Raw genomic sequence first — 6,773 nt, 5'->3', positions numbered from 1 at the left:
CTTCATTCACTTCAGTATTGTCCTCAACCACATCAATATGTTCCTCAGTCACGTGATCTTCATTCACTTCAGTATTGTCCTCAACCACAGCAATATGTTCCTCAGTCACGTGTTCTTCAAGTTAACTTCGCTAAGTGACGTTTCCTCCTCAAGTTTGCTCATTTAGAAGTTCATTCTAAAGTTCGTTGTCACGGTCGTCGTAAGGAGGAGAACAAGGTGCAGCGTTGTAAGCGTACTTTCTTCTTTAATTAAAGAAAGAACAACTTAACGAACAAACTATATCAAAACAACAAAACGAACCATGACGCTAATATGAGAAATGCAGACAGGTAACTAAACATAGAACAAGAACCCACAAATACAAAAAGGCAAAATGGCCACTAAATATGGTCCCCAATCAGAGACAACGATAAACAGCTGCCTCTGATTGGGAACCAATTCAGGCCACCATAGACGTACATATACCTAGACTTACAATACCACTAGACATACAAAAAACCCTAGACAATACAAAAACTAACATACCCACCCTCGTCACACCCTGACCTAACCAAAATATAAAGAAAACAGAGATATCTAAGGTCAGAGCGTGACATTCGTCTTCACAGTTGAATAAATGTCCTTTCTTTTAATCACTGTATATTCCTCCCTTTAATCACGTTGTTTTCCCGCTCCGACGTCTCGAATCCTTTTCTGCCTCCATGATGATGTTAACTCTCTCTCTTAGCTCCACTTCCCTCCATGATGATGTTAACTCTCTCTGTTAGCTCCACTTCCCTCCATGATGATGTTAACTCTCTCTGTTAGCTCCACTTCCCTCCATGATGATGTTAACTCTCTCTGTTAGCTCCACTTCCCTCCATGATGATGCTAACTCTCTCTGTTAGCTCCACTATGCGCTTGTCTCTGCTAGTAATACACTATGTTAACATTAGACTAGACTGAACCACAGAAAATAACCGTTTTAAACAATTTTAAAAACCGTCTAGTTCCTGTAGATTCAGACTCATCACCAATCTTTTGTTATGTTTTGTGGGTTTCATTACCTCGTCTGTATAACAATTTAATAATGATGAGACGGGAGACAGGAATCAGTTAAACCATTTATCTGGAACGGGATCATCTCAACACATACAAACCCCCATGATGCTCTGCGGCACAACCCCAATATACAACAAATAAATCAATAAATGAGTAAATGGACAGTAAGCAAAGCTCAGAGGAATTTAAATGTTCAGTTCTAGAAAGTAGGGCCATGGGACAGGGTCAGAAAGGTCAGTATGTTTGATACCTGGTTACAGAGGTGACATAACAAGCATAAGGTCCATTATAACACAGTGAAGTAGAGGTGGGAGCTAAAGCAAAAGTCCTGTGTGTGTGTCAGTTTTCCCCTTTTTATGGATTCAGATATTGGTTCTTTCCCAGATCCAGTGTCCTTTGAGTTTTCCATGGCTGCCGTACCCTGATGGTTGTCTGGCTGTGAACCTGTAGTAGAGTTAGATAAAACCATGAGAGAGAATAAAGTAGATGGCACACGTCAAACGTATGATTTATGACCCTATGCCGGGATGATGTGTGCATGCCCATATTTGGGCATCCGGTCAGGACATCCTGTTCTTGTTGTCACGCCTTAGACGGTGTGTGAAATTATGTATATTCCTTTGAAGTTGTGATAGAGGAATTCTAAATTCCTATATGTTTTGTAGCCAAAACCAAATTCACACTCTTATCTATTTCATGATAAGTTGTAAGTTTATCATTTTGCATGAATTAGCAAGAGACCAGTCTTAAAAACAAGTTCAGCATTTATTCTTGATGAGTACTGACCCAAAATACAAAGAACATTACATTTTAAAGAGAGAACATAAAATGACGTCATCAGTTTCACACTCTCTCCCATCCTTACAATAGCATAGTATACTCAGACCTGGAGATCTTCTACTCCCCTCATAAAACAGACATTCCAATCTGTCTAAAAGATATACTTTTTCTCCCTAATGGAACATAACCCAAACATTCTTATCTTGTCTGAAAAGCTATATCATCTCTCCCTTAAACTTCCCAAGAGGCACAGACAATTAATTCGTTCTGCTTACATTTTCAGTAACAGCTTAACCAAAAACTCATACTTTTCATATCATAACATAATAGTATTAGAATAAATGGTTCTAATAAATAATGTATACATAATTAATCATTTCAACTATAATTTCCTCTAACAAGTTGTCATGATGATTAATGTGTAGGGACCTGGTTGAACTGGGGGGGTCTGTGTTTGAACATTTGAAAGAGAATGGCCCCACACCCCTATTTTATTGCCCTTAGGGTTGTTGTCTATGAAGCAGGAATGTCTGGGAGGGGGATTGTGTTGTGTGTGTGTGTGTGTGTGTGTGTGTGTGGTGTGTGTGTGTGAGTGTCTCTGCATGGGGTGTTAGAAACAAGGTCCCTTCTCATTGTGTACATTTTGAGCTTTCAACAACAATAAAACAGCCATCTAAATAATGTTTCTCAGCCTAGTTTCCTATTTAGTTCTCTTTATATGTACAGGGACAGAGCTTCCAGATGGCTCCAGCCTATGGATGTTTCAGGTGCATGTACACCCTTGGCATTGTGTCCATTTCAAGATCAGAATCTAAATAAAGGTCATTTCAGATTCAGGTTTAGGGTGTAATAACTTTTTAGGGAAACCACATTTCACATGATGTACATAGAGAGCATAAAGGTGTAACAGGGATGAATGGATATTCAATGTACAACAGTAGTCTTCTGTAACAAGCCATACGTGTTACATATGTGTCACAGTCAATCATGACAGCCTCTTTATGAAAGGCCTTTACTTATGACTTAAACAGATTCATTTTCTACCCATCTTATTAATTAATGCTGTGGGATAAATCAGGTGAAGGTGTGAAATCACACTAAAGGTACCGTCCATCAGAGGATAATGGGACAGAGGTAGCCAGCATTTGTCAATGAGGGAGAAGCCCTCCACCAATTGAACAAGTTGAAGAAACAACTAGGGAACTCTATCAGTACACAAGAAATTCGGTGATAATGTAGTGATAGCCAGGATTACTAGGATGCTGCTGGTAGAGTAGCTAGCTAGCTTACCGGGCTTGGTAGAGTAGCTAGACTGGGCTGTAGGATAACTAGGATGCTGTTGGTAGAGTAGCTAGCTAGCTTACCGGGCTGTACCGACTAGCTAGGATAACTAGGATGCTGCTGGTAGAGTAGCTAGCTAGCTAGCTGTAGACTAGCTAGGATACCTGCTGAGCTGTACCGACTAGCTAGGATAACTAGGATGCTGCTGGTAGAGTAGCTGGCTAGCTTACCGAGCTGTACCGACTAGCTAGGATAACTAGGATGCTGTTGGTAGAGTAGCTGGCTAGCTTACCGAGCTGTACCGACTAGCTAGGATAACTAGGATGCTGCTGGTAGAGTAGCTAGCTAGCTTACCGAGCTGTACCGACTAGCTTGGTTAGTTAGCAGGTCGTTCGTCTGTCCCTCGTCTCGAAGATGATGACGAATCCGGTGAAACACAAAATGAAACAAGGATAGAGACTGAAAAGGATCTGGCTACACTCACTCTGTCCCTGACCATTAAGAAAAAAGCAAATTGAACCATAAACTTCAGTGTCTCAACACAGAAGGAATGTTGTGTTTGTTTAATATTGTTTTAGGACTATGAAATTGTAAAAAAAGGATTAGCCTATGGATTATGAAAACAACAAAAATAAATGGGAAAATGGGAGAGGAGAAATGACTAGAGACAGTGTTGTTTAACTCACTGACCAGGACCCATGAGTTCTTCTTACCTTTATTCAGTAGAAAAGTCTCCCTCTCTAAACAGTATAGGTAGACGAATAGACCGGTTACGCTTCATGGACACACAGCTGGGAACAGGGGAGGCTGGTCTCTCCTGCTGGATTGGACTTCAACACAACAGAGACAAACATTACATCTCTCATCTACTCTGAGCTCAGATGAGGAAATATAAGAAGAGTTTAACTCCAAAATGCTATATATCTATTTTCAGAAATGTTTGTAAAATCTGCTTTTATTGTTTCAAGAAATTATGACAGAGATTGGTGTGTTTTTTCACAAGCTAATCATGGAATGTGATTGTTCAAAAACAGACATGTATTTGCTTAAAATGTTTCACTTGATTATTTCATTTCAGAGTGACAAATATGTTTCTTTCCTAATCGCTATATATCTGCCTCACTCATAGAAATAAGTAGTACTGCTACGTCTTACACAGTAATAATATATATCTGTCTCACTCTCAGAGAAATCAGTAGTACTGCTAGGTTTTATAAAGGCAAATGTGACCGACCGGCTCGATTCCGACCTGATGTAGCAAAATTTGAAATATTTTTTTTACATTGACAGAACTACAGACTCAGACCTAGAAAATGGTATATCATACACGACAGTTGTGTAAGGGCTCTCATCGCAATGAGGATCAGACCAAAGCACAGCGTGGTAAGTGTTCATGTCTTTATTAGATCAAAAAACACTCAAAAACACTCTAACAAAATAAACAAGAGGAAAACCTGAAACAGTTCTGCAAGGTGCATAAACTAGACAGAAAACAACTATCCACAAAAATCAGGTGGGAAAAAAGCCTAAGTATGATTTCCCAAACAATTGTCCCTGATTGAGAACCATACCCGGCCAAAACATAGAAACAGAAAACATAGAAATAAAGAAACTACAATACCCACCCTAGTCACACCCTGGCATACCCAAAATAGAGAATAAAACCCTCTCTATGGCCAGAGTGTGACACATTGAGAACAATGGGAAAGTAATTCTGCTTTGAAAGATGATAAACTTGTAACGTCATTGTCACACCATAGAGGTTTTTATACTCTACTTTTGTTAGGCCAGGGTGTGACTAGGGTGGGCATTCTATGTTAATTTTCTATATTTGGGATTTCTGTGTTTGGCCGGGTGTGGTTTAATTATTATTCTTTTTGTCATTTTCGTATTTAGTGTTCAGTTGCTAATAAATTAATTATGAACACGTGGAACCTTGGTCCTCACCTTCTTCTCTTGAATGCCGTTACAGTAATCCTTGAGAAAATAGCCTGTTCTTTGTCTACATGGCTGTTAGTTAGGCAGATAATGTAACCTATCTTAATATATTTTGATATATAATTAACTAAATGTATGATGTTTTTGGTTGAAGTCAGTTTCATTGTTTCTTATGCTATAAATGGTTATTTTATGATTGTATGTGGTAAAATGAACTAGAAAATGATATATTTTGCATTTCTGAGTAATTACTATTTTAGTAAGGAATTGCACATTATTCAGTACTCCTGCAGTTGCTGCATAATTCCAATAGATGGCAGCATAAGACACCTAAAGACACCTGCCTCTGATTGAGAACCATACCAGGCCAAACTCAAAAACCAACATTTAGAAAAACAAACACAGACTGCCCACCCCAACTCACACCCTGACCATAATAAAACAGATAAAAAAAGAAACTAAGGTCAGAACGTGACACATCCGCTGAATTCCAGACCGGTTCAAATTACTACTAAAAATATTTCATGTTCATGAAATTACAAGTGTAAAGCTGTAAAACTTTTTTGAAATCTGATACACCAGGTGGATTAATTACAAGCTAAACTGTGTTTGGTATATTAACTCAGGCTTATTTCTGAAGATTAACTCAGGTTGGAGTTGGAGCTGTGACCGAAAGGTGGCTGGTTTGAATCCCGTGAGCTGGAAAAAAACTGCTGCTGGGTTCACCACCTCAAAACCTCAAAACATTAACCGTTCGTTGATCAGAACTCTAGTCAGGTTCTTCTTCGCTGAACCCAAAAAATATAACTTTTAGTGGTTCCATATATTAAGGAAGTGATAGAAGCCTTTTTGGTTCTAGAAGGAACCTTCTGTTCTAAGAGTGTATAATAATAAAATACGTTTTTCTTCTGATTATTTAATTATCTCCATCATGTTATTTCAAGTTCTCCCTTTGGAGCACAACATCATGTTGTTATTTAATTATCTACATCATGTTATTTCAAGTTCTCCCTTTGGAGCACAACATTATGTTGTTATTTAATTATCTACATCATGTTATTTCAAGTTCTCCCTTTGGAGCACAACATCATGTTGTTAAATAATAATTGTCTAAATTGTGCGTGGCTATAAACTGGGCATTTGAAGGCATCAGGGCGCAATATGTGTTCAATGAATATGAACATAGCATGCAACGTTGTAGGCAACATTATTGAAACATTATATTGCAACGTAATGTAGGCAACATTATTGGGACTTGATGCCTACTATGCCAAAGATATTTAGAGTTGTTAAACCGGTGTGAAGAGTGTGTTGATATAAAGGTAATATTGTTAAAATTCTGCGTGTAACAACAATCAGAATTGGTTAAAAAATATGCATACCATTATATTAGGCAATGATTAAGAGTAGGCAAAGTGGCCGTGTCATGTGAAAATTCTATCAAATGTCTAACATTGGAACAGTTACAGTCAGGGTGCCGTGGAACCCCTGCAGTACATCCACAGACCCCGGTTGAGAACCCCTGCAGTACCTCCACAGACCCCGGATTGAGAACCCCTGCAGTACCTCCACAGACCCCGGATTGAGAACCCCTGATTTAGCAGATGCTCTTATCCAGAGCGATTTACAGATAGCATTCATCTTAAGATAGTAAGCTGAGACAATCACATAATATAGTCAAATATACAGAGTACAAACATTTCATTCCAGCTAAACAATAGATATATAGCATT

At 38.6% G+C, this 6,773-nt stretch overlaps 1 long non-coding RNA gene across 1 annotated transcript; it reads right to left on the bottom strand.

Moving 5' to 3' along the window:
• Nucleotides 1-1,091: 1,091 nt before the first annotated feature.
• Nucleotides 1,092-4,544, bottom strand: LOC135533552 (uncharacterized). The gene is made up of 2 exons (XR_010454549.1): nucleotides 3,816-4,544; nucleotides 1,092-1,485 (listed from the first exon to the last, which is right to left on the bottom strand). It is a non-coding gene; the product is annotated as an uncharacterized LOC135533552 (long non-coding RNA).
• Nucleotides 4,545-6,773: the final 2,229 nt, after the last annotated feature.

The sequence above is a fragment of the Oncorhynchus masou genome, unplaced genomic scaffold (genome assembly GCF_036934945.1).
Source record: "Oncorhynchus masou masou isolate Uvic2021 unplaced genomic scaffold, UVic_Omas_1.1 unplaced_scaffold_2443, whole genome shotgun sequence".
Taxonomy (NCBI): Eukaryota; Metazoa; Chordata; class Actinopteri; order Salmoniformes; family Salmonidae; genus Oncorhynchus; species Oncorhynchus masou.
This window is presented reverse-complemented; position numbering and strand designations above follow the sequence as displayed.